This window comes from Phalangium opilio, unplaced genomic scaffold, assembly GCF_054372755.1.
Source record: "Phalangium opilio isolate 3A_F unplaced genomic scaffold, DU_Popi_V2 ptg000021l_1, whole genome shotgun sequence".
Lineage (NCBI taxonomy): Eukaryota > Metazoa > Arthropoda > Arachnida > Opiliones > Phalangiidae > Phalangium > Phalangium opilio.
In genome coordinates this window covers 3,192,229-3,219,711 of record NW_028324153.1, presented here as the reverse complement: position 1 = coordinate 3,219,711, position 27,483 = coordinate 3,192,229, and the positions used below count along the sequence as shown (strand labels likewise).

Here is a 27,483-nt window from a genome sequence, read left to right as displayed (position 1 = left end):
GGTTTTATGTAATTTGGACGTTTTAAAATTACATCTCTTCCAGTTATTTTCATAAAACACATCGTGTCATAAGTGGGATTCGAACCCACGCCCTCAAACGAGGACCAGAATACACAGATTCACATCGTAAACGAAGGAAGCTAAGCCCCTTGAGTCTGGCGTTTAGACCGCTCGGCCCTCCTGACGTGGTTTTATGTAATTTGGACGTTTTAAAATTACATCTCTTCCAGTTATTTTCATAAAACACATCGTGTCAGAAGTGGGATACGAACCCACGCCCTCAAACGAGGACCAGAATACACAGATTCACATCGTGAACGAAGGAAGCTTAGCCCCTTGAGTCTGGCGCCTTAGAACGCTCGGCCATCCTGTTGCGGTCTTTGGTAATTTTGACGTTTTAAAATTACATCTCTTGAAGTTATTTTCATAAAACACATCGTGTCATAAGTGGAATTCGAACCCACGCCCTCAAACGAGGACCAGAATACACAGATTCACATCGTAAACGAAGGAAGCTAAGCCCCTTGAGTCTGGCGTTTAGACCGCTCGGCCCTCCTGACGTGGTTATATGTAATTTGGACGTTTTAAAATTACATCTCTTCCAGTTATTTTCAAAAAACACATCGTGTCAGAAGTGGGATTCGAACCCACGCCCTAAAACGAGGACGAGAATACACAGATTCACATCGTGAACGAAGGAAGCTAAGCCCCTTGAGTCTGTCGCCTTAGACAGCTCGGCCATCCTGTTGTGGTCTTTGGTAATTTTGACGTTTTAAAATTACATCTCTTCCAGTTATTTTCATAAAACACATCGTGTCATAAGTGGGATTCGAACCCACGCCCTCAAACGAGGACCAGAATACACAGATTCACATCGTGAACGAAGGAAGCTAAGCCCCTTGAGTCTGGCGCCTTAGACCGCTCGGCCATCCTGACGTAGTTTTATGTAATTTGGACGTTTTAAAATTACATCTCTTCCAGTTATTTTCAAAAAACACATCGTGTCAGAAGTGGGATTCGAACCCACGCCCTAAAACGAGGACGAGAATACACAGATTCACATTGTGAACGAAGGAAGCTAAGCCCCTTGAGTCTGGCGCCTTAGACCGCTCGGCTATCCTGACGTAGTTTTATGTAATTTGGACGTTTTAAAATTACATCTCTTCCAGTTAATTTCAAAAAACACATCGTGTCAGAAGTGGGATTCGAACCCACGCCCTAAACCGAGGACGAGAATACACAGATTCACATCGTGAACGAAGGAAGCTAAGCCCCTTGAGTCTGGCACCTTAGGCCGCTCGGCCATCCTGACGTGGTTTTATGTAATTTGGACGTTTTAAAATTACACCTCTTCCAGGTATATTCGAAAAACACATCGTGTCAGAAGTGGGATTCGAACCCACGCCCTCAAACGAGGACCAGAATACACAGATTCACATCGTGAACGAAGGAAGCTAAGCCCCTTGAGTCTGGCGCCTTAGACCGCTCGGCCATACTGACGTGGTTTTATGTAATTTGGACGTTTCAAAATTACATCTCTTCTAGTTATTTTCATAAAACACATGGTGTCAGAAGTGGGATTCGAACCCACGCCCTCAAACGAGGACCAGAATTCAGTGATTCACATCGTGAACGAAGGAAGCTAAGCCCCTTGAGTCTGGCACCTTAGGCCGCTCGGCCATCCTGACGTGGTTTTATGTAATTTGGACGTTTTAAAATTACATCTCTTCCAGTTATTTTCATAAAACACATCGTGTCATAAGTGGGATTCGAACCCACGCCCTCAAACGAGGACCAGAATACACAGATTCACATCGTAAACGAAGGAAGCTAAGCCCCTTGAGTCTGGCGTTTAGACCGCTCGGCCCTCCTGACGTGGTTTTATGTAATTTGGACGTTTTAAAATTACATCTCTTCCAGTTATTTTCATAAAACACATCGTGTCAGAAGTGGGATACGAACCCACGCCCTCAAACGAGGACCAGAATACACAGATTCACATCGTGAACGAAGGAAGCTTAGCCCCTTGAGTCTGGCGCCTTAGAACGCTCGGCCATCCTGTTGCGGTCTTTGGTAATTTTGACGTTTTAAAATTACATCTCTTGAAGTTATTTTCATAAAACACATCGTGTCATAAGTGGAATTCGAACCCACGCCCTCAAACGAGGACCAGAATACACAGATTCACATCGTAAACGAAGGAAGCTAAGCCCCTTGAGTCTGGCGTTTAGACCGCTCGGCCCTCCTGACGTGGTTATATGTAATTTGGACGTTTTAAAATTACATCTCTTCCAGTTATTTTCAAAAAACACATCGTGTCAGAAGTGGGATTCGAACCCACGCCCTAAAACGAGGACGAGAATACACAGATTCACATCGTGAACGAAGGAAGCTAAGCCCCTTGAGTCTGTCGCCTTAGACAGCTCGGCCATCCTGTTGTGGTCTTTGGTAATTTTGACGTTTTAAAATTACATCTCTTCCAGTTATTTTCATAAAACACATCGTGTCATAAGTGGGATTCGAACCCACGCCCTCAAACGAGGACCAGAATACACAGATTCACATCGTGAACGAAGGAAGCTAAGCCCCTTGAGTCTGGCGCCTTAGACCGCTCGGCCATCCTGACGTAGTTTTATGTAATTTGGACGTTTTAAAATTACATCTCTTCCAGTTATTTTCAAAAAACACATCGTGTCAGAAGTGGGATTCGAACCCACGCCCTAAAACGAGGACGAGAATACACAGATTCACATTGTGAACGAAGGAAGCTAAGCCCCTTGAGTCTGGCGCCTTAGACCGCTCGGCCATCCTGACGTAGTTTTATGTAATTTGGACGTTTTAAAATTACATCTCTTCCAGTTAATTTCAAAAAACACATCGTGTCAGAAGTGGGATTCGAACCCACGCCCTAAACCGAGGACGAGAATACACAGATTCACATCGTGAACGAAGGAAGCTAAGCCCCTTGAGTCTGGCACCTTAGGCCGCTCGGCCATCCTGACGTGGTTTTATGTAATTTGGACGTTTTAAAATTACACCTCTTCCAGTTATATTCGAAAAACACATCGTGTCAGAAGTGGGATTCGAACCCACGCCCTCAAACGAGGACCAGAATACACAGATTCACATCGTGAACGAAGGAAGCTAAGCCCCTTGAGTCTGGCGCCTTAGACCGCTCGGCCATACTGACGTGGTTTTATGTAATTTGGACGTTTCAAAATTACATCTCTTCTAGTTATTTTCATAAAACACATGGTGTCAGAAGTGGGATTCGAACCCACGCCCTCAAACGAGGACCAGAATTCAGTGATTCACATCGTGAACGAAGGAAGCTAAGCCCCTTGAGTCTGGCACCTTAGGCCGCTCGGCCATCCTGACGTGGTTTTATGTAATTTGGACGTTTTAAAATTACATCTCTTCCAGTTATTTTCATAAAACACATCGTGTCATAAGTGGGATTCGAACCCACGCCCTCAAACGAGGACCAGAATACACAGATTCACATCGTAAACGAAGGAAGCTAAGCCCCTTGAGTCTGGCGTTTAGACCGCTCGGCCCTCCTGACGTGGTTTTATGTAATTTGGACGTTTTAAAATTACATCTCTTCCAGTTATTTTCATAAAACACATCGTGTCAGAAGTGGGATACGAACCCACGCCCTCAAACGAGGACCAGAATACACAGATTCACATCGTGAACGAAGGAAGCTTAGCCCCTTGAGTCTGGCGCCTTAGAACGCTCGGCCATCCTGTTGCGGTCTTTGGTAATTTTGACGTTTTAAAATTACATCTCTTGAAGTTATTTTCATAAAACACATCGTGTCATAAGTGGAATTCGAACCCACGCCCTCAAACGAGGACCAGAATACACAGATTCACATCGTAAACGAAGGAAGCTAAGCCCCTTGAGTCTGGCGTTTAGACCGCTCGGCCCTCCTGACGTGGTTATATGTAATTTGGACGTTTTAAAATTACATCTCTTCCAGTTATTTTCAAAAAACACATCGTGTCAGAAGTGGGATTCGAACCCACGCCCTAAAACGAGGACGAGAATACACAGATTCACATCGTGAACGAAGGAAGCTAAGCCCCTTGAGTCTGTCGCCTTAGACAGCTCGGCCATCCTGTTGTGGTCTTTGGTAATTTTGACGTTTTAAAATTACATCTCTTCCAGTTATTTTCATAAAACACATCGTGTCATAAGTGGGATTCGAACCCACGCCCTCAAACGAGGACCAGAATACACAGATTCACATCGTGAACGAAGGAAGCTAAGCCCCTTGAGTCTGGCGCCTTAGACCGCTCGGCCATCCTGACGTAGTTTTATGTAATTTGGACGTTTTAAAATTACATCTCTTCCAGTTATTTTCAAAAAACACATCGTGTCAGAAGTGGGATTCGAACCCACGCCCTAAAACGAGGACGAGAATACACAGATTCACATTGTGAACGAAGGAAGCTAAGCCCCTTGAGTCTGGCACCTTAGGCCGCTCGGCCATCCTGACGTGGTTTTATGTAATTTGGACGTTTTAAAATTACATCTCTTCCAGTTATATTCGAAAAACACACCGTGTGAGAAGTGGGATTTGAACCCACGCCCTCAAACGAGGACCAGAATACAGTGATTCACATCGTGAACGAAGGAAGCTAAGCCCCTTGAGTCTGGCACCTTAGGCCGCTCGGCCATCCTGACGTGGTTTTATGTAATTTGGAAGTTTTAAAATTACATCTCTTCCAGTTATTTTCAAAAAACACATCGTGTCAGAAGTGGGATTCGAACCCACGCCCTAAAACGAGGACGAGAATACACAGATTCACATCGTGAACGAAGGAAGCTAAGCCCCTTGAGTCTGTCGCCTTAGACAGCTCGGCCATCCTGTTGTGGTCTTTGGTAATTTTGACGTTTTAAAATTACATCTCTTCCAGTTATTTTCATAAAACACATCGTGTCATAAGTGGGATTCGAACGCACGCCCTCAAACGAGGACCAGAATACACAGATTCACATCGTGAACGAAGGAAGCTTAGCCCCTTGAGTCTGGCGCCTTAGAACACTCGGCCATCCTGTTGCGGTCTTTGGTAATTTTGACGTTTTAAAATTACATCTCTTGAAGTTATTTTCATAAAACACATCGTGTCATAAGTGGAATTCGAACGCACGCCCTCAAACGAGGACCAGAATACACAGATTCACATCGTGAACGAAGGAAGCTTAGCCCCTTGAGTCTGGCGCCTTAGAACACTCGGCCATCCTGTTGCGGTCTTTTGTAATTTGGACGTTTTAAAATTACATCTCTTCCAGTTATTTTCAAAAAACACATCGTGTCAGAAGTGGGATTCGAACCCACGCCCTAAAACGAGGACGAGAATACACAGATTCACATCGTGAACGAAGGAAGCTAAGCCCCTTGAGTCTGTCGCCTTAGACAGCTCGGCCATCCTGTTGTGGTCTTTGGTAATTTTGAAGTTTTAAAATTACATCTCTTCCAGTTATTTTCATAAAACACATCGTGTCATAAGTGGGATTCGAACGCACGCCCTCAAACGAGGACCAGAATACACAGATTTACATCGTAAACGAAGGAAGCTAAGCCCCTTGAGTCTGGCGTTTAGACCGCTCGGCCCTCCTGACGTGGTTTTAAGTAATTTGGACGTTTTAAAATTACATCTCTTCCAGTTATTTTCAAAAAACACATCGTGTCAGAAGTGGGATTCGAACCCACGCCCTAAAACGAGGACGAGAATACACAGATTCACATCGTGAACGAAGGAAGCTAAGCCCCTTGAGTCTGTCGCCTTAGACAGCTCGGCCATCCTGTTGTGGTCTTTGGTAATTTTGACGTTTTAAAATTACATCTCTTCCAGTTATTTTCATAAAACACATCGTGTCATAAGTGGGATTCGAACCCACGCCCTCAAACGAGGACCAGAATACACAGATTCACATCGTGAACGAAGGAAGCTAAGCCCCTTGAGTCTGGCGCCTTAGACCGCTCGGCCATCCTGACGTAGTTTTATGTAATTTGGACGTTTTAAAATTACATCTCTTCCAGTTATTTTCAAAAAACACATCGTGTCAGAAGTGGGATACGAACCCACGCCCTCAAACGAGGACCAGAATACACAGATTCACATCGTGAACGAAGGAAGCTTAGCCCCTTGAGTCTGGCGCCTTAGAACGCTCGGCCATCCTGTTGCGGTCTTTGGTAATTTTGACGTTTTAAAATTAAATCTCTTGAAGTTATTTTCATAAAACACATCGTGTCATAAGCGGAATTCGAACCCACGCCCTCAAACGAGGACCAGAATACACAGATTCACATCGTAAACGAAGGAAGCTAAGCCCCTTGAGTCTGGCGTTTAGACCGCTCGGCCCTCCTGACGTGGTTATATGTAATTTGGACGTTTTAAAATTACATCTCTTCCAGTTATTTTCAAAAAACACATCGTGTCAGAAGTGGGATTCGAACCCACGCCCTAAAACGAGGACGAGAATACACAGATTCACATCGTGAACGAAGGAAGCTAAGCCCCTTGAGTCTGTCGCCTTAGACAGCTCGGCCATCCTGTTGTGGTCTTTGGTAATTTTGACGTTTTAAAATTACATCTCTTCCAGTTATTTTCATAAAACACATCGTGTCATAAGTGGGATTCGAACGCACGCCCTCAAACGAGGACCAGAATACACAGATTTACATCGTAAACGAAGGAAGCTAAGCCCCTTGAGTCTGGCGTTTAGACCGCTCGGCCCTCCTGACGTGGTTTTAAGTAATTTGGACGTTTTAAAATTACATCTCTTCCAGTTATTTTCAAAAAACACATCGTGTCAGAAGTGGGATTCGAACCCACGCCCTAAAACGAGGACGAGAATACACATATTCACATCGTGAACGAAGGAAGCTAAGCCCCTTGAGTCTGTCGCCTTAGACAGCTCGGCCATCCTGTTGTGGTCTTTGGTAATTTTGACGTTTTAAAATTACATCTCTTCCAGTTATTTTCATAAAACACATCGTGTCATAAGTGGGATTCGAACCCACGCCCTCAAACGAGGACCAGAATACACAGATTCACATCGTGAACGAAGGAAGCTAAGCCCCTTGAGTCTGGCGCCTTAGACCGCTCGGCCATCCTGACGTAGTTTTATGTAATTTGGACGTTTTAAAATTACATCTCTTCCAGTTATTTTCAAAAAACACATCGTGTCAGAAGTGGGATACGAACCCACGCCCTCAAACGAGGACCAGAATACACAGATTCACATCGTGAACGAAGGAAGCTTAGCCCCTTGAGTCTGGCGCCTTAGAACGCTCGGCCATCCTGTTGCGGTCTTTGGTAATTTTGACGTTTTAAAATTACATCTCTTGAAGTTATTTTCATAAAACACATCGTGTCATAAGTGGAATTCGAACCCACGCCCTCAAACGAGGACCAGAATACACAGATTCACATCGTAAACGAAGGAAGCTAAGCCCCTTGAGTCTGGCGTTTAGACCGCTCGGCCCTCCTGACGTGGTTATATGTAATTTGGACGTTTTAAAATTACATCTCTTCCAGTTATTTTCAAAAAACACATCGTGTCAGAAGTGGGATTCGAACCCACGCCCTAAAACGAGGACGAGAATACACAGATTCACATCGTGAACGAAGGAAGCTAAGCCCCTTGAGTCTGTCGCCTTAGACAGCTCGGCCATCCTGTTGTGGTCTTTGGTAATTTTGACGTTTTAAAATTACATCTCTTCCAGTTATTTTCATAAAACACATCGTGTCATAAGTGGGATTCGAACGCACGCCCTCAAACGAGGACCAGAATACACAGATTCACATCGTGAACGAAGGAAGCTTAGCCCCTTGAGTCTGGCGCCTTAGAACACTCGGCCATCCTGTTGCGGTCTTTGGTAATTTTGACGTTTTAAAATTACATCTCTTGAAGTTATTTTCATAAAACACATCGTGTCATAAGTGGAATTCGAACGCACGCCCTCAAACGAGGACCAGAATACACAGATTCACATCGTGAACGAAGGAAGCTTAGCCCCTTGAGTCTGGCGCCTTAGAACACTCGGCCATCCTGTTGCGGTCTTTTGTAATTTGGACGTTTTAAAATTACATCTCTTCCAGTTATTTTCAAAAAACACATCGTGTCAGAAGTGGGATTCGAACCCACGCCCTAAAACGAGGACGAGAATACACAGATTCACATCGTGAACGAAGGAAGCTAAGCCCCTTGAGTCTGTCGCCTTAGACAGCTCGGCCATCCTGTTGTGGTCTTTGGTAATTTTGAAGTTTTAAAATTACATCTCTTCCAGTTATTTTCATAAAACACATCGTGTCATAAGTGGGATTCGAACGCACGCCCTCAAACGAGGACCAGAATACACAGATTTACATCGTAAACGAAGGAAGCTAAGCCCCTTGAGTCTGGCGTTTAGACCGCTCGGCCCTCCTGACGTGGTTTTAAGTAATTTGGACGTTTTAAAATTACATCTCTTCCAGTTATTTTCAAAAAACACATCGTGTCAGAAGTGGGATTCGAACCCACGCCCTAAAACGAGGACGAGAATACACAGATTCACATCGTGAACGAAGGAAGCTAAGCCCCTTGAGTCTGTCGCCTTAGACAGCTCGGCCATCCTGTTGTGGTCTTTGGTAATTTTGACGTTTTAAAATTACATCTCTTCCAGTTATTTTCATAAAACACATCGTGTCATAAGTGGGATTCGAACCCACGCCCTCAAACGAGGACCAGAATACACAGATTCACATCGTGAACGAAGGAAGCTAAGCCCCTTGAGTCTGGCGCCTTAGACCGCTCGGCCATCCTGACGTAGTTTTATGTAATTTGGACGTTTTAAAATTACATCTCTTCCAGTTATTTTCAAAAAACACATCGTGTCAGAAGTGGGATACGAACCCACGCCCTCAAACGAGGACCAGAATACACAGATTCACATCGTGAACGAAGGAAGCTTAGCCCCTTGAGTCTGGCGCCTTAGAACGCTCGGCCATCCTGTTGCGGTCTTTGGTAATTTTGACGTTTTAAAATTACATCTCTTGAAGTTATTTTCATAAAACACATCGTGTCATAAGCGGAATTCGAACCCACGCCCTCAAACGAGGACCAGAATACACAGATTCACATCGTAAACGAAGGAAGCTAAGCCCCTTGAGTCTGGCGTTTAGACCGCTCGGCCCTCCTGACGTGGTTATATGTAATTTGGACGTTTTAAAATTACATCTCTTCCAGTTATTTTCAAAAAACACATCGTGTCAGAAGTGGGATTCGAACCCACGCCCTAAAACGAGGACGAGAATACACAGATTCACATCGTGAACGAAGGAAGCTAAGCCCCTTGAGTCTGTCGCCTTAGACAGCTCGGCCATCCTGTTGTGGTCTTTGGTAATTTTGACGTTTTAAAATTACATCTCTTCCAGTTATTTTCATAAAACACATCGTGTCATAAGTGGGATTCGAACGCACGCCCTCAAACGAGGACCAGAATACACAGATTTACATCGTAAACGAAGGAAGCTAAGCCCCTTGAGTCTGGCGTTTAGACCGCTCGGCCCTCCTGACGTGGTTTTAAGTAATTTGGACGTTTTAAAATTACATCTCTTCCAGTTATTTTCAAAAAACACATCGTGTCAGAAGTGGGATTCGAACCCACGCCCTAAAACGAGGACGAGAATACACATATTCACATCGTGAACGAAGGAAGCTAAGCCCCTTGAGTCTGTCGCCTTAGACAGCTCGGCCATCCTGTTGTGGTCTTTGGTAATTTTGACGTTTTAAAATTACATCTCTTCCAGTTATTTTCATAAAACACATCGTGTCATAAGTGGGATTCGAACCCACGCCCTCAAACGAGGACCAGAATACACAGATTCACATCGTGAACGAAGGAAGCTAAGCCCCTTGAGTCTGGCGCCTTAGACCGCTCGGCCATCCTGACGTAGTTTTATGTAATTTGGACGTTTTAAAATTACATCTCTTCCAGTTATTTTCAAAAAACACATCGTGTCAGAAGTGGGATACGAACCCACGCCCTCAAACGAGGACCAGAATACACAGATTCACATCGTGAACGAAGGAAGCTTAGCCCCTTGAGTCTGGCGCCTTAGAACGCTCGGCCATCCTGTTGCGGTCTTTGGTAATTTTGACGTTTTAAAATTACATCTCTTGAAGTTATTTTCATAAAACACATCGTGTCATAAGTGGAATTCGAACCCACGCCCTCAAACGAGGACCAGAATACACAGATTCACATCGTAAACGAAGGAAGCTAAGCCCCTTGAGTCTGGCGTTTAGACCGCTCGGCCCTCCTGACGTGGTTATATGTAATTTGGACGTTTTAAAATTACATCTCTTCCAGTTATTTTCAAAAAACACATCGTGTCAGAAGTGGGATTCGAACCCACGCCCTAAAACGAGGACGAGAATACACAGATTCACATCGTGAACGAAGGAAGCTAAGCCCCTTGAGTCTGTCGCCTTAGACAGCTCGGCCATCCTGTTGTGGTCTTTGGTAATTTTGACGTTTTAAAATTACATCTCTTCCAGTTATTTTCATAAAACACATCGTGTCATAAGTGGGATTCGAACCCACGCCCTCAAACGAGGACCAGAATACACAGATTCACATCGTGAACGAAGGAAGCTAAGCCCCTTGAGTCTGGCGCCTTAGACCGCTCGGCCATCCTGACGTAGTTTTATGTAATTTGGACGTTTTAAAATTACATCTCTTCCAGTTATTTTCAAAAAACACATCGTGTCAGAAGTGGGATTCGAACCCACGCCCTAAAACGAGGACGAGAATACACAGATTCACATTGTGAACGAAGGAAGCTAAGCCCCTTGAGTCTGGCACCTTAGGCCGCTCGGCCATCCTGACGTGGTTTTATGTAATTTGGACGTTTTAAAATTACATCTCTTCCAGTTATTTTCATAAAACACATCGTGTCATAAGTGGGATTCGAACCAACGCCCTCAAACGAGGACCAGAATACACAGATTCACATCGTAAACGAAGGAAGCTAAGCCCCTTGAGTCTGGCGTTTAGACCGCTCGGCCCTCCTGACGTGGTTTTATGTAATTTGGACGTTTTAAAATTACATCTCTTCCAGTTATTTTCATAAAACACATCGTGTCAGAAGTGGGATACGAACCCACGCCCTCAAACGAGGACCAGAATACACAGATTCACATCGTGAACGAAGGAAGCTTAGCCCCTTGAGTCTGGCGCCTTAGAACGCTCGGCCATCCTGTTGCGGTCTTTGGTAATTTTGACGTTTTAAAATTACATCTCTTGAAGTTATTTTCATAAAACACATCGTGTCATAAGTGGAATTCGAACCCACGCCCTCAAACGAGGACCAGAATACACAGATTCACATCGTAAACGAAGGAAGCTAAGCCCCTTGAGTCTGGCGTTTAGACCGCTCGGCCCTCCTGACGTGGTTATATGTAATTTGGACGTTTTAAAATTACATCTCTTCCAGTTATTTTCAAAAAACACATCGTGTCAGAAGTGGGATTCGAACCCACGCCCTAAAACGAGGACGAGAATACACAGATTCACATCGTGAACGAAGGAAGCTAAGCCCCTTGAGTCTGTCGCCTTAGACAGCTCGGCCATCCTGTTGTGGTCTTTGGTAATTTTGACGTTTTAAAATTACATCTCTTCCAGTTATTTTCATAAAACACATCGTGTCATAAGTGGGATTCGAACCCACGCCCTCAAACGAGGACCAGAATACACAGATTCACATCGTGAACGAAGGAAGCTAAGCCCCTTGAGTCTGGCGCCTTAGACCGCTCGGCCATCCTGACGTAGTTTTATGTAATTTGGACGTTTTAAAATTACATCTCTTCCAGTTATTTTCAAAAAACACATCGTGTCAGAAGTGGGATTCGAACCCACGCCCTAAAACGAGGACGAGAATACACAGATTCACATTGTGAACGAAGGAAGCTAAGCCCCTTGAGTCTGGCACCTTAGGCCGCTCGGCCATCCTGACGTGGTTTTATGTAATTTGGACGTTTTAAAATTACATCTCTTCCAGTTATTTTCAAAAAACACATCGTGTGAGAAGTGGGATTCGAACCCACGCCCTAAAACGAGGACGAGAATACACAGATTCACATCGTAAACGAAGGAAGCTAAGCCCCTTGAGTCTGGCGTTTAGACCGCTCGGCCCTCCTGACGTGGTTTTATGTAATTTGGACGTTTTAAAATTACATCTCTTCCAGTTATTTTCATAAAACACATCGTGTCAGAAGTGGGATACGAACCCACGCCCTCAAACGAGGACCAGAATACACAGATTCACATCGTGAACGAAGGAAGCTTAGCCCCTTGAGTCTGGCGCCTTAGAACGCTCGGCCATCCTGTTGCGGTCTCTGGTAATTTTGACGTTTTAAAATTACATCTCTTGAAGTTATTTTCATAAAACACATCGTGTCATAAGTGGAATTCGAACCCACGCCCTCAAACGAGGACCAGAATACACAGATTCACATCGTAAACGAAGGAAGCTAAGCCCCTTGAGTCTGGCGTTTAGACCGCTCGGCCCTCCTGACGTGGTTATATGTAATTTGGACGTTTTAAAATTACATCTCTTCCAGTTATTTTCAAAAAACACATCGTGTCAGAAGTGGGATTCGAACCCACGCCCTAAAACGAGGACGAGAATACACAGATTCACATCGTGAACGAAGGAAGCTAAGCCCCTTGAGTCTGTCGCCTTAGACAGCTCGGCCATCCTGTTGTGGTCTTTGGTAATTTTGACGTTTTAAAATTACATCTCTTCCAGTTATTTTCATAAAACACATCGTGTCATAAGTGGGATTCGAACCCAAGCCCTCAAACGAGGACCAGAATACACAGATTCACATCGTGAACGAAGGAAGCTAAGCCCCTTGAGTCTGGCGCCTTAGACCGCTCGGCCATCCTGACGTAGTTTTATGTAATTTGGACGTTTTAAAATTACATCTCTTCCAGTTATTTTCAAAAAACACATCGTGTCAGAAGTGGGATTCGAACCCACGCCCTAAAACGAGGACGAGAATACACAGATTCACATTGTGAACGAAGGAAGCTAAGCCCCTTGAGTCTGGCACCTTAGGCCGCTCGGCCATCCTGACGTGGTTTTATGTAATTTGGACGTTTTAAAATTACATCTCTTGAAGTTATTTTCATAAAACACATCGTGTCATAAGTGGAATTCGAACGCACGCCCTCAAACGAGGACCAGAATACACAGATTCACATCGTGAACGAAGGAAGCTTAGCCCCTTGAGTCTGGCGCCTTAGAACACTCGGCCATCCTGTTGCGGTCTTTTGTAATTTGGACGTTTTAAAATTACATCTCTTCCAGTTATTTTCAAAAAACACATCGTGTCAGAAGTGGGATTCGAACCCACGCCCTAAAACGAGGACGAGAATACACAGATTCACATCGTGAACGAAGGAAGCTAAGCCCCTTGAGTCTGTCGCCTTAGACAGCTCGGCCATCCTGTTGTGGTCTTTGGTAATTTTGAAGTTTTAAAATTACATCTCTTCCAGTTATTTTCATAAAACACATCGTGTCATAAGTGGGATTCGAACGCACGCCCTCAAACGAGGACCAGAATACACAGATTTACATCGTAAACGAAGGAAGCTAAGCCCCTTGAGTCTGGCGTTTAGACCGCTCGGCCCTCCTGACGTGGTTTTAAGTAATTTGGACGTTTTAAAATTACATCTCTTCCAGTTATTTTCAAAAAACACATCGTGTCAGAAGTGGGATTCGAACCCACGCCCTAAAACGAGGACGAGAATACACAGATTCACATCGTGAACGAAGGAAGCTAAGCCCCTTGAGTCTGTCGCCTTAGACAGCTCGGCCATCCTGTTGTGGTCTTTGGTAATTTTGACGTTTTAAAATTACATCTCTTCCAGTTATTTTCATAAAACACATCGTGTCATAAGTGGGATTCGAACCCACGCCCTCAAACGAGGACCAGAATACACAGATTCACATCGTGAACGAAGGAAGCTAAGCCCCTTGAGTCTGGCGCCTTAGACCGCTCGGCCATCCTGACGTAGTTTTATGTAATTTGGACGTTTTAAAATTACATCTCTTCCAGTTATTTTCAAAAAACACATCGTGTCAGAAGTGGGATACGAACCCACGCCCTCAAACGAGGACCAGAATACACAGATTCACATCGTGAACGAAGGAAGCTTAGCCCCTTGAGTCTGGCGCCTTAGAACGCTCGGCCATCCTGTTGCGGTCTTTGGTAATTTTGACGTTTTAAAATTACATCTCTTGAAGTTATTTTCATAAAACACATCGTGTCATAAGCGGAATTCGAACCCACGCCCTCAAACGAGGACCAGAATACACAGATTCACATCGTAAACGAAGGAAGCTAAGCCCCTTGAGTCTGGCGTTTAGACCGCTCGGCCCTCCTGACGTGGTTATATGTAATTTGGACGTTTTAAAATTACATCTCTTCCAGTTATTTTCAAAAAACACATCGTGTCAGAAGTGGGATTCGAACCCACGCCCTAAAACGAGGACGAGAATACACAGATTCACATCGTGAACGAAGGAAGCTAAGCCCCTTGAGTCTGTCGCCTTAGACAGCTCGGCCATCCTGTTGTGGTCTTTGGTAATTTTGACGTTTTAAAATTACATCTCTTCCAGTTATTTTCATAAAACACATCGTGTCATAAGTGGGATTCGAACGCACGCCCTCAAACGAGGACCAGAATACACAGATTTACATCGTAAACGAAGGAAGCTAAGCCCCTTGAGTCTGGCGTTTAGACCGCTCGGCCCTCCTGACGTGGTTTTAAGTAATTTGGACGTTTTAAAATTACATCTCTTCCAGTTATTTTCAAAAAACACATCGTGTCAGAAGTGGGATTCGAACCCACGCCCTAAAACGAGGACGAGAATACACATATTCACATCGTGAACGAAGGAAGCTAAGCCCCTTGAGTCTGTCGCCTTAGACAGCTCGGCCATCCTGTTGTGGTCTTTGGTAATTTTGACGTTTTAAAATTACATCTCTTCCAGTTATTTTCATAAAACACATCGTGTCATAAGTGGGATTCGAACCCACGCCCTCAAACGAGGACCAGAATACACAGATTCACATCGTGAACGAAGGAAGCTAAGCCCCTTGAGTCTGGCGCCTTAGACCGCTCGGCCATCCTGACGTAGTTTTATGTAATTTGGACGTTTTAAAATTTCATCTCTTCCAGTTATTTTCAAAAAACACATCGTGTCAGAAGTGGGATACGAACCCACGCCCTCAAACGAGGACCAGAATACACAGATTCACATCGTGAACGAAGGAAGCTTAGCCCCTTGAGTCTGGCGCCTTAGAACGCTCGGCCATCCTGTTGCGGTCTTTGGTAATTTTGACGTTTTAAAATTACATCTCTTGAAGTTATTTTCATAAAACACATCGTGTCATAAGTGGAATTCGAACCCACGCCCTCAAACGAGGACCAGAATACACAGATTCACATCGTAAACGAAGGAAGCTAAGCCCCTTGAGTCTGGCGTTTAGACCGCTCGGCCCTCCTGACGTGGTTATATGTAATTTGGACGTTTTAAAATTACATCTCTTCCAGTTATTTTCAAAAAACACATCGTGTCAGAAGTGGGATTCGAACCCACGCCCTAAAACGAGGACGAGAATACACAGATTCACATCGTGAACGAAGGAAGCTAAGCCCCTTGAGTCTGTCGCCTTAGACAGCTCGGCCATCCTGTTGTGGTCTTTGGTAATTTTGACGTTTTAAAATTACATCTCTTCCAGTTATTTTCATAAAACACATCGTGTCATAAGTGGGATTCGAACCCACGCCCTCAAACGAGGACCAGAATACACAGATTCACATCGTGAACGAAGGAAGCTAAGCCCCTTGAGTCTGGCGCCTTAGACCGCTCGGCCATCCTGACGTAGTTTTATGTAATTTGGACGTTTTAAAATTACATCTCTTCCAGTTATTTTCAAAAAACACATCGTGTCAGAAGTGGGATTCGAACCCACGCCCTAAAACGAGGACGAGAATACACAGATTCACATTGTGAACGAAGGAAGCTAAGCCCCTTGAGTCTGGCACCTTAGGCCGCTCGGCCATCCTGACGTGGTTTTATGTAATTTGGACGTTTTAAAATTACATCTCTTCCAGTTATTTTCATAAAACACATCGTGTCATAAGTGGGATTCGAACCCACGCCCTCAAACGAGGACCAGAATACACAGATTCACATCGTAAACGAAGGAAGCTAAGCCCCTTGAGTCTGGCGTTTAGACCGCTCGGCCCTCCTGACGTGGTTTTATGTAATTTGGACGTTTTAAAATTACATCTCTTCCAGTTATTTTCATAAAACACATCGTGTCAGAAGTGGGATACGAACCCACGCCCTCAAACGAGGACCAGAATACACAGATTCACATCGTGAACGAAGGAAGCTTAGCCCCTTGAGTCTGGCGCCTTAGAACGCTCGGCCATCCTGTTGCGGTCTTTGGTAATTTTGACGTTTTAAAATTACATCTCTTGAAGTTATTTTCATAAAACACATCGTGTCATAAGTGGAATTCGAACCCACGCCCTCAAACGAGGACCAGAATACACAGATTCACATCGTAAACGAAGGAAGCTAAGCCCCTTGAGTCTGGCGTTTAGACCGCTCGGCCCTCCTGACGTGGTTATATGTAATTTGGACGTTTTAAAATTACATCTCTTCCAGTTATTTTCAAAAAACACATCGTGTCAGAAGTGGGATTCGAACCCACGCCCTAAAACGAGGACGAGAATACACAGATTCACATCGTGAACGAAGGAAGCTAAGCCCCTTGAGTCTGTCGCCTTAGACAGCTCGGCCATCCTGTTGTGGTCTTTGGTAATTTTGACGTTTTAAAATTACATCTCTTCCAGTTATTTTCATAAAACACATCGTGTCATAAGTGGGATTCGAACCCACGCCCTCAAACGAGGACCAGAATACACAGATTCACATCGTGAACGAAGGAAGCTAAGCCCCTTGAGTCTGGCGCCTTAGACCGCTCGGCCATCCTGACGTAGTTTTATGTAATTTGGACGTTTTAAAATTACATCTCTTCCAGTTATTTTCAAAAAACACATCGTGTCAGAAGTGGGATTCGAACCCACGCCCTAAAACGAGGACGAGAATACACAGATTCACATTGTGAACGAAGGAAGCTAAGCCCCTTGAGTCTGGCACCTTAGGCCGCTCGGCCATCCTGACGTGGTTTTATGTAATTTGGACGTTTTAAAATTACATCTCTTCCAGTTATTTTCAAAAAACACATCGTGTGAGAAGTGGGATTCGAACCCACGCCCTAAAACGAGGACGAGAATACACAGATTCACATCGTAAACGAAGGAAGCTAAGCCCCTTGAGTCTGGCGTTTAGACCGCTCGGCCCTCCTGACGTGGTTTTATGTAATTTGGACGTTTTAAAATTACATCTCTTCCAGTTATTTTCATAAAACACATCGTGTCAGAAGTGGGATACGAACCCACGCCCTCAAACGAGGACCAGAATACACAGATTCACATCGTGAACGAAGGAAGCTTAGCCCCTTGAGTCTGGCGCCTTAGAACGCTCGGCCATCCTGTTGCGGTCTCTGGTAATTTTGACGTTTTAAAATTACATCTCTTGAAGTTATTTTCATAAAACACATCGTGTCATAAGTGGAATTCGAACCCACGCCCTCAAACGAGGACCAGAATACACAGATTCACATCGTAAACGAAGGAAGCTAAGCCCCTTGAGTCTGGCGTTTAGACCGCTCGGCCCTCCTGACGTGGTTATATGTAATTTGGACGTTTTAAAATTACATCTCTTCCAGTTATTTTCAAAAAACACATCGTGTCAGAAGTGGGATTCGAACCCACGCCCTAAAACGAGGACGAGAATACACAGATTCACATCGTGAACGAAGGAAGCTAAGCCCCTTGAGTCTGTCGCCTTAGACAGCTCGGCCATCCTGTTGTGGTCTTTGGTAATTTTGACGTTTTAAAATTACATCTCTTCCAGTTATTTTCATAAAACACATCGTGTCATAAGTGGGATTCGAACCCAAGCCCTCAAACGAGGACCAGAATACACAGATTCACATCGTGAACGAAGGAAGCTAAGCCCCTTGAGTCTGGCGCCTTAGACCGCTCGGCCATCCTGACGTAGTTTTATGTAATTTGGACGTTTTAAAATTACATCTCTTCCAGTTATTTTCAAAAAACACATCGTGTCAGAAGTGGGATTCGAACCCACGCCCTAAAACGAGGACGAGAATACACAGATTCACATTGTGAACGAAGGAAGCTAAGCCCCTTGAGTCTGGCACCTTAGGCCGCTCGGCCATCCTGACGTGGTTTTATGTAATTTGGACGTTTTAAAATTACATCTCTTCCAGTTATATTCGAAAAACACACCGTGTGAGAAGTGGGATTTGAACCCACGCCCTCAAACGAGGACCAGAATACAGTGATTCACATCGTGAACGAAGGAAGCTAAGCCCCTTTAGTCTGGCACCTTAGGCCGCTCGGCCATCCTGACGTGGTTTTATGTAATTTGGAAGTTTTAAAATTACATCTCTTCCAGTTATTTTCAAAAAACACATCGTGTCAGAAGTGGGATTCGAACCCACGCCCTAAAACGAGGACGAGAATACACAGATTCACATCGTGAACGAAGGAAGCTAAGCCCCTTGAGTCTGTCGCCTTAGACAGCTCGGCCATCCTGTTGTGGTCTTTGGTAATTTTGACGTTTTAAAATTACATCTCTTCCAGTTATTTTCATAAAACACATCGTGTCATAAGTGGGATTCGAACGCACGCCCTCAAACGAGGACCAGAATACACAGATTTACATCGTAAACGAAGGAAGCTAAGCCCCTTGAGTCTGGCGTTTAGACCGCTCGGCCCTCCTGACGTGGTTTTAAGTAATTTGGACGTTTTAAAATTACATCTCTTCCAGTTATTTTCAAAAAACACATCGTGTCAGAAGTGGGATTCGAACCCACGCCCTAAAACGAGGACGAGAATACACAGATTCACATCGTGAACGAAGGAAGCTAAGCCCCTTGAGTCTGTCGCCTTAGACAGCTCGGCCATCCTGTTGTGGTCTTTGGTAATTTTGACGTTTTAAAATTACATCTCTTCCAGTTATTTTCATAAAACACATCGTGTCATAAGTGGGATTTGAACCCACGCCCTCAAACGAGGACCAGAATACACAGATTCACATCGTGAACGAAGGAAGCTAAGCCCCTTGAGTCTGGCGCCTTAGACCGCTCGGCCATCCTGACGTAGTTTTATGTAATTTGGACGTTTTAAAATTACATCTCTTGCAGTTAATTTATTAAAATATATCGTGTCAGAAGTGGGATTCGAACCCACGCCCTCATTAGAGGACCAGAAAACACAGCTTCACGTTGTGAACGAAGGAAAGTAAGCCCCTTGAGTCTGGCGCCTTAGACCGCTCGGCCATCCTAACGTGGTCTCTTGTATTTTGGACGTTTTATAAATTACATTTCTTCCAGTTAATTTATTAAAATATATCGTGTCAGAAGTGGGATTCGAACCCACGCCCTCATACGAGGACCAGAAAACACAGATTCACGTTGTGAACGAAGGAAAGTAAGCCCCTTGAGTCTGGCGCCTTAGACCGCTCGGCCATCCTGACTTGGTCTATTGTAATTTGGACGTTTTATAAATTACATCTCTTGCAGTTAATTTATTAAAATATATCGTGTCAGAAGTGGGATTCGAACCCACGCCCTCATACGAGGACCAGAAAACACAGATTCACGTTGTGAACGAAGGAATGTAAGCCCCTTGAGTCTGGCGCCTTAGACCGCTCGGCCATCCTGACGTGGTCTATTGTAATTTGGACGTTTTATAAATTACATCTCCTGCAGTTAATTTATTAAAATATATCGTGTCAGAAGTGGGATTCGAACCCACGCCCTCATACGAGGACCAGAAAACACAGATTCACGTTGTGAACGAAGGAAAGTAAGCCCCTTAAGTCTGGCGCCTTAGACCGCTCGGCCATCATGACGTGGTCTATTGTAATTTGGACGTTTTATAAATTACATCTCTTGCAGTTAATTTATTAAATTATATCGTGTCAGAAGTGGGCTTCGAACCCACGACCTCATACGAGGACCAAAACACAGACTCACGTTGTGAACGAAGGAAAGTAAGCCCCTTGAGTCTGGCGCCTTAGACCATTCGGCCATCCTGACGTGGTCTATTGTAATTTGGACGTTTTATAAATTACATTTCTTCCAGTTAATTTATTAAAATATATCGTGTCAGAAGTGGGATTCGAAGCCACGCCCTCATACGAGGACCAGAAAACACAGATTCACGTTGTGAACGAAGGAAAGTAAGCCCCTTGAGTCTGGCGCCTTAGACCGCTCGGCCATCCTGACGTGGTCGATTGTAATTTGGACGTTTTATAAATTACATCTCTTGCAGTTAATTTATTAAAATATATCGTGTCAGAAGTGGGATTCGAACCCACGCCCTCATACGAGGACCAGAAAACACAGATTCACGTTGTGAACGAAGGAAAGTAAGCCCCTTGAGTCTGGCGCCTTAGACCACTCGGCCATCCTGACGTGGTCTCTTGTATTTTGGACGTTTTATAAATTACATTTCCTCCAGTTAATTTATTAAAATATATCGTGTCCGAAGTGGGATTCGAAACCACGCCCTCATACGAGGACCAGAAAACACAGATTCACGTTGTGAACGAAGGAAACTAAGCCCCTTGAGTCTGGCGCCTTAGACCGCTCGGCTATCCTGACGTGGTCTATTGTAATTTGGACGTTTTATAAATTACATCTCTTGCAGTTAATTTATTAAAATATATCGTGTCAGAAGTGGGATTCGAACCCACGCCCTTATTCGAGGACCAGAAAACACAGATTCACGTTGTGAACGAAGGAAACTAAGCCCCTTGAGTCTGGCGCCTTAGACCGCTCGGCCATCCAGACGTGGTCTCTTGTAATTTTGACGATTTATAAATTACATCTCTTCTAGTTAATTTCACAAAACATATCGTGTCAGAAGTGAGATTTGAACCCTTGCCCTCAAACGAGGACCAGAATACACGGATTCACGTTGTGAACGAAAGAACTAAGCCCCTTAAGTCTGGCGCCTTAGACCGCTCGGCAATCCTGACGTGGTCTATTGTAATTTGGACGTTTTATAAATTACATCTCTTGCAGTTAATTTATTAAATTATATCGTGTCATAAGTGGGCTTCGAACCCACGCCCTCATAAGAGGACCAAAACACAGACTCACGTTGTGAACGAAGGAAAGTAAGCCCCTTGAGTCTGGCGCCTTAGACCACTCGGCCATCCTGACGTGGTCTATTGTAATTTGGACGTTTTATAAATTACATTTCTTCCAGTTAATTTATTAAAATATATCGTGTCAGAAGTGGGATTCGAAGCCACGCCCTCATACGAGGACCAGAAAACACAGATTCACGTTGTGAACGAAGGAAAGTAAGCCCCTTGAGTCTGGCGCCTTAGACCGCTCGGCCATCCTGACGTGGTCTATTGTAATTTGGACGTTTTATAAATTACATCTCTTGCAGTTAATTTATTAAATTATATCGTGTCAGAAGTGGGCTTCGAACCCACGACCTCATACGAGGACCAAAACACAGACTCACGTTGTGAACGAAGGAAAGTAAGCCCCTTGAGTCTGGCGCCTTAGACCACTCGGCCATCCTGACGTGGTCTATTGTAATTTGGACGTTTTATAAATTACATTTCTTCCAGTTAATTTATTAAAATATATCGTGTCAGAAGTGGGATTCGAAGCCACGCCCTCATACGAGGACCAGAAAACACAGATTCACGTTGTGAACGAAGGAAAGTAAGCCCCTTGAGTCTGGCGCCTTAGACCGCTCGGCCATCCTGACGTGGTCTATTGTAATTTGGACGTTTTATAAATTACATCTCTTGCAGTTAATTTATTAAATTATATCGTGTCAGAAGTGGGCTTCGAACCCACGACCTCATACGAGGACCAAAACACAGACTCACGTTGTGAACGAAGGAAAGTAAGCCCCTTGAGTCTGGCGCCTTAGACCACTCGGCCATCCTGACGTGGTCTATTGTAATTTGGACGTTTTATAAATTACATTTCTTCCAGTTAATTTATTAAAATATATCGTGTCAGAAGTGGGATTCGAAGCCACGCCCTCATACGAGGACCAGAAAACACAGATTCACGTTGTGAACGAAGGAAAGTAAGCCCCTTGAGTCTGGCGCCTTAGACCGCTCGGCCATCCTGACGTGGTCTATTGTAATTTGGACGTTTTATAAATTACATCTCTTGCAGTTAATTTATTAAAATATATCGTGTCAGAAGTGGGTTTCGAACCCACGCCCTCATACGAGGACCAGAAAACACAGATTCACGTTGTGAACGAAGGAAAGTAAGCCCCTTGAGTCTGGCGCCTTAGACCACTCGGCCATCCTGACGTGGTCTCTTGTATTTTGGACGTTTTATAAATTACATTTCCTCCAGTTAATTTATTAAAATATATCGTGTCAGAAGTGGGATTCGAAACCACGCCCTTATACGAGGACCAGAAAACACAGATTCACGTTGTGAACGAAGGAAACTAAGCCCCTTGAGTCTGGCGCCTTAGACCGCTCGGCTATCCTGACGTGGTCTATTGTAATTTGGACGTTTTATAAATTACATCTCTTGCAGTTAATTTATTAAAATATATCGTGTCAGAAGTGGGATTCGAACCCACGCCCTTATTCGAGGACCAGAAAACAGAGATTCACGTTGTGAACAAAGGAAACTAAGCCCCTTGAGTCTGGCGCCTTAGACCGCTCGGCCATCCAGACGTGGTCTCTTGTAATTTTGACGATTTATAAATTACATCTCTTCTAGTTAATTTCACAAAACATATCGTGTCAGAAGTGAGATTTGAACCCTTGCCCTCAAACGAGGACCAGAATACACGGATTCACGTTGTGAACGAAAGAACTAAGCCCCTTAAGTCTGGCGCCTTAGACCGCTCGGCAATCCTGACGTGGTCTATTGTAATTTGGACGTTTTATAAATTACATCTCTTGCAGTTAATTTATTAAATTATATCGTGTCAGAAGTGGGCTTCGAACCCACGCCCTCATACGAGGACCAAAACACAGACTCACGTTGTGAACGAAGGAAAGTAAGCCCCTTGAGTCTGGCGCCTTAGACCACTCGGCCATCCTGACGTGGTCTATTGTAATTTGGACGTTTTATAAATTACATCTCTTCCAGTTAATTTATTAAAATATATCGTGTCAGAAGTGGGATTCGAACCCACGCCCTCATACGAGGACCAGAAAACACAGATTCACGTTGTGAACGAAGGAAACTAAGCCCCTTGAGTCTGGCGCCTTAGACCGCTCGGCTATCCTGACGTGGTCAATTGTAATTTGGACGTTTTATAAATTACATCTCTTGCAGTTAATTTATTAAAATATATCGTGTCAGAAGTGGGATTCGAACCCACGCCCTCATACGAGGACCAGAAAACACAGATTCACGTTGTGAACGAAGAAATGTAAGCCCCTTGAGTCTGGCGCCTTAGACCGCTCGGCCATCCTGACGTAGTCTATTGTAATTTGGACGTTTTATAAATTACATCTCCTGCAGTTAATTTATTAAAATATATCGTGTCAGAAGTGGGATTCGAACCCACGCCCTCATACGAGGACCAGAAAACACAGATTCACGTTGTGAACGAAGGAAAGTAAGCCCCTTGAGTCTGGCGCCTTAGACCGCTCGGCCATCCTGACGTGGTCTATTGTAATTTGGACGTTTTATAAATTACATCTCTTGCAGTTAATTTATTAAATTACATCGTGTCAGAAGTGGGCTTCGAACCCACGCCCTCATACGAGGACCAAAACACAGACTCACGTTGTGAACGAAGGAAAGTAAGCCCCTTGAGTCTGGCGCCTTAGACCACTCGGCCATCCTGACGTGGTCTATTGTAATTTGGACGTTTTATAAATTACATTTCTTCCAGTTAATTTATTAAAATATATCGTGTCAGAAGTGGGATTCGAAGCCACGCCCTCATACGAGGACCAGAAAACACAGATTCACGTTGTGAACGAAGGAAAGTAAGCCCCTTGAGTCTGGCGCCTTAGACCGCTCGGCCATCCTGACGTGGTCTATTGTAATTTGGACGTTTTATAAATTACATCTCTTGCAGTTAATTTATTAAAATATATCGTGTCAGAAGTGGGATTCGAACCCACGCCCTCATACGAGGACCAGAAAACACAGATTCACGTTGTGAACGAAGGAAACTAAGCCCCTTGAGTCTGGCGCCTTAGACCGCTCGGCTATCCTGACGTGGTCTATTGTAATTTGGACGTTTTATAAATTACATCTCTTGCAGTTAATTTATTAAAATATATCGTGTCAGAAGTGGGATTCGAACCCACGCCCTCATACGAGGACCAGAAAAAACAGATTCACGTTGTGAACGAAGGAAAGTAAGCCCCTTGAGTCTGGCGCCTTAGACCGCTCGGCCATCCTGACGTGATCTATTGTAATTTGGACGTTTTATAAATTACATCTCTTCTAGTTAATTTCATAAAACATATCGTGTCAGAAGTGGCATTTGAACCCACGCCCTTATACGATGACCAGAAAACACAGATTCACGTTGTGAACGAAGGAAACTAAGCCCCTTGAGTCTGGCGCCTTAGACCGCTCGGCCATCCGGACGTGGTCTCTTGTAATTTGGACGATTTATAAATTACATCTCTTCTAGTTAATTTCATAAAACATATCGTGTCAGAAGTGGGATTTGAACCCTTGCCCTCAAACGAGGACCAGAATACACGGATTCACGTTGTGAACGAAAGAACTAAGCCCCTTAAGTCTGGCGCCTTAGACCACTCGGCCATCCTGACGTGGTCTATTGTAATTTGGACGTTTTATAAATTACATCTCTTGAAGTTAAATTATTAAAATATATCGTTTCAGAAGTGGGATTCGAACCCACGCCCTCATACGAGGACCAGAAAACACAGACTCACGTTGTGAACGAAGGAAAGTAAGCCCCTTGAGTCTGGCGCCTTAGACCGCTCGGCCATACTGACGTGGTCTCTTGTATTTTGGACGTTTTATAAATTACATCTCTTGCAGTTAATTTATTAAATTATATCGTGTCAGAAGTGGGATTCGAAGCCACGCCCTCATACGAGGACCAGAAAACACAGATTCACGTTGTGAACGAAGGAAAGTAAGCCCCTTGAGTCTGGCGCCTTAGACCGCTCGGCCATCCTGACGTGGTCTATTGTAATTTGGACGTTTTATAAATTACATCTCTTGCAGTTAATTTATTAAAATATATCGTGTCAGAAGTGGGATTCGAACCCACGCCCTCATACGAGGACCAGAAAACACAGATTCACGTTGTGAACGAAGGAAACTAAGCCCCTTGAGTCTGGCGCCTTAGACCGCTCGGCTATCCTGACGTGGTCTATTGTAATTTGGACGTTTTATAAATTACATCTCTTGCAGTTAATTTATTAAAATATATCGTGTCAGAAGTGGGATTCGAACCCACGCCCTCATACGAGGACCAGAAAAAACAGATTCACGTTGTGAACGAAGGAAAGTAAGCCCCTTGAGTCTGGCGCCTTAGACCGCTCGGCCATCCTGACGTGATCTATTGTAATTTGGACGTTTTATAAATTACATCTCTTCTAGTTAATTTCATAAAACATATCGTGTCAGAAGTGGCATTTGAACCCACGCCCTTATACGATGACCAGAAAACACAGATTCACGTTGTGAACGAAGGAAACTAAGCCCCTTGAGTCTGGCGCCTTAGACCGCTCGGCCATCCGGACGTGGTCTCTTGTAATTTGGACGATTTATAAATTACATCTCTTCTAGTTAATTTCATAAAACATATCGTGTCAGAAGTGGGATTTGAACCCTTGCCCTCAAACGAGGACCAGAATACACGGATTCACGTTGTGAACGAAAGAACTAAGCCCCTTAAGTCTGGCGCCTTAGACCACTCGGCCATCCTGACGTGGTCTATTGTAATTTGGACGTTTTATAAATTACATCTCTTGAAGTTAAATTATTAAAATATATCGTTTCAGAAGTGGGATTCGAACCCACGCCCTCATACGAGGACCAGAAAACACAGACTCACGTTGTGAACGAAGGAAAGTAAGCCCCTTGAGTCTGGCGCCTTAGACCGCTCGGCCATACTGACGTGGTCTCTTGTATTTTGGACGTTTTATAAATTACATCTCTTGCAGTTAATTTATTAAATTATATCGTGTCAGAAGTGGGCTTCGAACCCACGCCCTCATACGAGGACCAAAACACAGACTCACGTTGTGAACGAAGGAAAGTAAGCCCCTTGAGTCTGGCGCCTTAGACCACTCGGCCATCCTGACGTGGTCTATTGTAATTTGGACGTTTTATAAATTACATCTCTTCCAGTTAATTTATTAAAATATATCGTGTCAGAAGTGGGTTTCGAACCCACGCCCTCATACGAGGACCAGAAAACACAGATTCACGTTGTGTACGAAGGAAACTAAGCCCCTTGAGTCTGGCGCCTTAGACCGCTCGGCTATCCTGACGTGGTCTATTGTAATTTGGACGTTTTATAAATTACATCTCTTGCAGTTAATTTATTAAAATATTTCGTGTCAGAAGTGGGATTCGAACCCACGCCCTCATACGAGGACCAGAAAACACAGATTCACGTTGTGAACGAAGGAAAGTAAGCCCCTTGAGTCTGGCGCCTTAGACCGCTCGGCCATCCTAACGTGGTCTCTTGTATTTTGGACGTTTTATAAATTACATTTCTTCCAGTTAATTTATTAAAATATATCGTGTCAGAAGTGGGATTCGAACCAACGCCCTCATACGAGGACCAGAAAACACAGATTCACGTTGTGAACGAAGGAAAGTAAGCCCCTTGAGTCTGGCGCCTTAGACCGCTCGGCCATCCTGACGTGGTCTATTGTAATTTGGACGTTTTATAAATTACATCTCTTGCAGTTAATTTATTAAAATATATCGTGTCAGAAGTGGGATTCGAACTTACTCCCTCATACGAGGACCAGAAAACACAGATTCACGTTGTGAACGAAGGAAAGCAAGCCCCTTGAGGGTAGGATTTTACTTTACTTAACTAACTCAACCAACACTTGATTCTGACTAATTAGGCCACGGGGAGTTCGGAAAAAATAGTGAAAAAATTCTAAACCCGCCGCAAGTTGGTCAAAAATATTTTTGAAAATTTTAAAATTGCATGTACTTACCGCTATAGACTAAACGCACTATGCACTCAATCTTTGATAATATGCCGGGGGGGAGGGCAACTATAAGAACTTCAAGGACTCGCGACGGAAGTATAGCTATGGAATTTTT

At 44.1% G+C, this 27,483-nt stretch overlaps 30 non-coding genes across 30 annotated transcripts; all 30 read right to left on the bottom strand.

Moving 5' to 3' along the window:
* Positions 1-814: 814 nt before the first annotated feature.
* Positions 815-936, bottom strand: TRNAL-CAA (transfer RNA leucine (anticodon CAA)). Its single transcript has 2 exons — positions 899-936; positions 815-860 (listed from the first exon to the last, which is right to left on the bottom strand). It is a non-coding gene; the product is annotated as a tRNA-Leu (tRNA).
* A 442-nt stretch (positions 937-1,378) lies between these two features.
* On the bottom strand, positions 1,379-1,500 carry TRNAL-CAA (transfer RNA leucine (anticodon CAA)). Its single transcript has 2 exons — positions 1,463-1,500; positions 1,379-1,424 (listed from the first exon to the last, which is right to left on the bottom strand). It is a non-coding gene; the product is annotated as a tRNA-Leu (tRNA).
* A 1,004-nt stretch (positions 1,501-2,504) lies between these two features.
* TRNAL-CAA (transfer RNA leucine (anticodon CAA)) lies at positions 2,505-2,626 on the bottom strand. Its single transcript has 2 exons — positions 2,589-2,626; positions 2,505-2,550 (listed from the first exon to the last, which is right to left on the bottom strand). It is a non-coding gene; the product is annotated as a tRNA-Leu (tRNA).
* Positions 2,627-3,068: 442 nt separating this feature from the next.
* Positions 3,069-3,190, bottom strand: TRNAL-CAA (transfer RNA leucine (anticodon CAA)). The gene is made up of 2 exons: positions 3,153-3,190; positions 3,069-3,114 (listed from the first exon to the last, which is right to left on the bottom strand). It is a non-coding gene; the product is annotated as a tRNA-Leu (tRNA).
* A 1,004-nt stretch (positions 3,191-4,194) lies between these two features.
* On the bottom strand, positions 4,195-4,316 carry TRNAL-CAA (transfer RNA leucine (anticodon CAA)). The gene is made up of 2 exons: positions 4,279-4,316; positions 4,195-4,240 (listed from the first exon to the last, which is right to left on the bottom strand). It is a non-coding gene; the product is annotated as a tRNA-Leu (tRNA).
* A 1,569-nt stretch (positions 4,317-5,885) lies between these two features.
* TRNAL-CAA (transfer RNA leucine (anticodon CAA)) lies at positions 5,886-6,007 on the bottom strand. Its single transcript has 2 exons — positions 5,970-6,007; positions 5,886-5,931 (listed from the first exon to the last, which is right to left on the bottom strand). It is a non-coding gene; the product is annotated as a tRNA-Leu (tRNA).
* Positions 6,008-7,011: 1,004 nt separating this feature from the next.
* On the bottom strand, positions 7,012-7,133 carry TRNAL-CAA (transfer RNA leucine (anticodon CAA)). The gene is made up of 2 exons: positions 7,096-7,133; positions 7,012-7,057 (listed from the first exon to the last, which is right to left on the bottom strand). It is a non-coding gene; the product is annotated as a tRNA-Leu (tRNA).
* Positions 7,134-8,701: 1,568 nt separating this feature from the next.
* On the bottom strand, positions 8,702-8,823 carry TRNAL-CAA (transfer RNA leucine (anticodon CAA)). The gene is made up of 2 exons: positions 8,786-8,823; positions 8,702-8,747 (listed from the first exon to the last, which is right to left on the bottom strand). It is a non-coding gene; the product is annotated as a tRNA-Leu (tRNA).
* Positions 8,824-9,827: 1,004 nt separating this feature from the next.
* Positions 9,828-9,949, bottom strand: TRNAL-CAA (transfer RNA leucine (anticodon CAA)). The gene is made up of 2 exons: positions 9,912-9,949; positions 9,828-9,873 (listed from the first exon to the last, which is right to left on the bottom strand). It is a non-coding gene; the product is annotated as a tRNA-Leu (tRNA).
* Positions 9,950-10,578: 629 nt separating this feature from the next.
* TRNAL-CAA (transfer RNA leucine (anticodon CAA)) lies at positions 10,579-10,700 on the bottom strand. The gene is made up of 2 exons: positions 10,663-10,700; positions 10,579-10,624 (listed from the first exon to the last, which is right to left on the bottom strand). It is a non-coding gene; the product is annotated as a tRNA-Leu (tRNA).
* A 1,004-nt stretch (positions 10,701-11,704) lies between these two features.
* On the bottom strand, positions 11,705-11,826 carry TRNAL-CAA (transfer RNA leucine (anticodon CAA)). The gene is made up of 2 exons: positions 11,789-11,826; positions 11,705-11,750 (listed from the first exon to the last, which is right to left on the bottom strand). It is a non-coding gene; the product is annotated as a tRNA-Leu (tRNA).
* Positions 11,827-13,957: 2,131 nt separating this feature from the next.
* Positions 13,958-14,079, bottom strand: TRNAL-CAA (transfer RNA leucine (anticodon CAA)). Its single transcript has 2 exons — positions 14,042-14,079; positions 13,958-14,003 (listed from the first exon to the last, which is right to left on the bottom strand). It is a non-coding gene; the product is annotated as a tRNA-Leu (tRNA).
* Positions 14,080-15,083: 1,004 nt separating this feature from the next.
* Positions 15,084-15,205, bottom strand: TRNAL-CAA (transfer RNA leucine (anticodon CAA)). Its single transcript has 2 exons — positions 15,168-15,205; positions 15,084-15,129 (listed from the first exon to the last, which is right to left on the bottom strand). It is a non-coding gene; the product is annotated as a tRNA-Leu (tRNA).
* Positions 15,206-15,834: 629 nt separating this feature from the next.
* Positions 15,835-15,956, bottom strand: TRNAL-CAA (transfer RNA leucine (anticodon CAA)). The gene is made up of 2 exons: positions 15,919-15,956; positions 15,835-15,880 (listed from the first exon to the last, which is right to left on the bottom strand). It is a non-coding gene; the product is annotated as a tRNA-Leu (tRNA).
* Positions 15,957-16,960: 1,004 nt separating this feature from the next.
* Positions 16,961-17,082, bottom strand: TRNAL-CAA (transfer RNA leucine (anticodon CAA)). Its single transcript has 2 exons — positions 17,045-17,082; positions 16,961-17,006 (listed from the first exon to the last, which is right to left on the bottom strand). It is a non-coding gene; the product is annotated as a tRNA-Leu (tRNA).
* A 1,380-nt stretch (positions 17,083-18,462) lies between these two features.
* TRNAF-AAA (transfer RNA phenylalanine (anticodon AAA)) lies at positions 18,463-18,584 on the bottom strand. Its single transcript has 2 exons — positions 18,547-18,584; positions 18,463-18,508 (listed from the first exon to the last, which is right to left on the bottom strand). It is a non-coding gene; the product is annotated as a tRNA-Phe (tRNA).
* An 817-nt stretch (positions 18,585-19,401) lies between these two features.
* On the bottom strand, positions 19,402-19,523 carry TRNAL-CAA (transfer RNA leucine (anticodon CAA)). Its single transcript has 2 exons — positions 19,486-19,523; positions 19,402-19,447 (listed from the first exon to the last, which is right to left on the bottom strand). It is a non-coding gene; the product is annotated as a tRNA-Leu (tRNA).
* Positions 19,524-19,590: 67 nt separating this feature from the next.
* TRNAL-CAA (transfer RNA leucine (anticodon CAA)) lies at positions 19,591-19,712 on the bottom strand. The gene is made up of 2 exons: positions 19,675-19,712; positions 19,591-19,636 (listed from the first exon to the last, which is right to left on the bottom strand). It is a non-coding gene; the product is annotated as a tRNA-Leu (tRNA).
* A 67-nt stretch (positions 19,713-19,779) lies between these two features.
* Positions 19,780-19,901, bottom strand: TRNAL-CAA (transfer RNA leucine (anticodon CAA)). The gene is made up of 2 exons: positions 19,864-19,901; positions 19,780-19,825 (listed from the first exon to the last, which is right to left on the bottom strand). It is a non-coding gene; the product is annotated as a tRNA-Leu (tRNA).
* Positions 19,902-20,533: 632 nt separating this feature from the next.
* Positions 20,534-20,655, bottom strand: TRNAL-CAA (transfer RNA leucine (anticodon CAA)). The gene is made up of 2 exons: positions 20,618-20,655; positions 20,534-20,579 (listed from the first exon to the last, which is right to left on the bottom strand). It is a non-coding gene; the product is annotated as a tRNA-Leu (tRNA).
* Positions 20,656-22,416: 1,761 nt separating this feature from the next.
* Positions 22,417-22,538, bottom strand: TRNAL-CAA (transfer RNA leucine (anticodon CAA)). Its single transcript has 2 exons — positions 22,501-22,538; positions 22,417-22,462 (listed from the first exon to the last, which is right to left on the bottom strand). It is a non-coding gene; the product is annotated as a tRNA-Leu (tRNA).
* An 820-nt stretch (positions 22,539-23,358) lies between these two features.
* On the bottom strand, positions 23,359-23,480 carry TRNAL-CAA (transfer RNA leucine (anticodon CAA)). Its single transcript has 2 exons — positions 23,443-23,480; positions 23,359-23,404 (listed from the first exon to the last, which is right to left on the bottom strand). It is a non-coding gene; the product is annotated as a tRNA-Leu (tRNA).
* Positions 23,481-23,547: 67 nt separating this feature from the next.
* Positions 23,548-23,669, bottom strand: TRNAL-CAA (transfer RNA leucine (anticodon CAA)). The gene is made up of 2 exons: positions 23,632-23,669; positions 23,548-23,593 (listed from the first exon to the last, which is right to left on the bottom strand). It is a non-coding gene; the product is annotated as a tRNA-Leu (tRNA).
* Positions 23,670-23,736: 67 nt separating this feature from the next.
* Positions 23,737-23,858, bottom strand: TRNAL-CAA (transfer RNA leucine (anticodon CAA)). Its single transcript has 2 exons — positions 23,821-23,858; positions 23,737-23,782 (listed from the first exon to the last, which is right to left on the bottom strand). It is a non-coding gene; the product is annotated as a tRNA-Leu (tRNA).
* A 443-nt stretch (positions 23,859-24,301) lies between these two features.
* Positions 24,302-24,423, bottom strand: TRNAL-CAA (transfer RNA leucine (anticodon CAA)). The gene is made up of 2 exons: positions 24,386-24,423; positions 24,302-24,347 (listed from the first exon to the last, which is right to left on the bottom strand). It is a non-coding gene; the product is annotated as a tRNA-Leu (tRNA).
* A 67-nt stretch (positions 24,424-24,490) lies between these two features.
* On the bottom strand, positions 24,491-24,612 carry TRNAL-CAA (transfer RNA leucine (anticodon CAA)). Its single transcript has 2 exons — positions 24,575-24,612; positions 24,491-24,536 (listed from the first exon to the last, which is right to left on the bottom strand). It is a non-coding gene; the product is annotated as a tRNA-Leu (tRNA).
* An 822-nt stretch (positions 24,613-25,434) lies between these two features.
* On the bottom strand, positions 25,435-25,556 carry TRNAL-CAA (transfer RNA leucine (anticodon CAA)). Its single transcript has 2 exons — positions 25,519-25,556; positions 25,435-25,480 (listed from the first exon to the last, which is right to left on the bottom strand). It is a non-coding gene; the product is annotated as a tRNA-Leu (tRNA).
* A 67-nt stretch (positions 25,557-25,623) lies between these two features.
* Positions 25,624-25,745, bottom strand: TRNAL-CAA (transfer RNA leucine (anticodon CAA)). Its single transcript has 2 exons — positions 25,708-25,745; positions 25,624-25,669 (listed from the first exon to the last, which is right to left on the bottom strand). It is a non-coding gene; the product is annotated as a tRNA-Leu (tRNA).
* Positions 25,746-26,565: 820 nt separating this feature from the next.
* TRNAL-CAA (transfer RNA leucine (anticodon CAA)) lies at positions 26,566-26,687 on the bottom strand. Its single transcript has 2 exons — positions 26,650-26,687; positions 26,566-26,611 (listed from the first exon to the last, which is right to left on the bottom strand). It is a non-coding gene; the product is annotated as a tRNA-Leu (tRNA).
* Positions 26,688-26,754: 67 nt separating this feature from the next.
* On the bottom strand, positions 26,755-26,876 carry TRNAL-CAA (transfer RNA leucine (anticodon CAA)). The gene is made up of 2 exons: positions 26,839-26,876; positions 26,755-26,800 (listed from the first exon to the last, which is right to left on the bottom strand). It is a non-coding gene; the product is annotated as a tRNA-Leu (tRNA).
* Between the last annotated feature and the right edge of the window lie 607 nt (positions 26,877-27,483).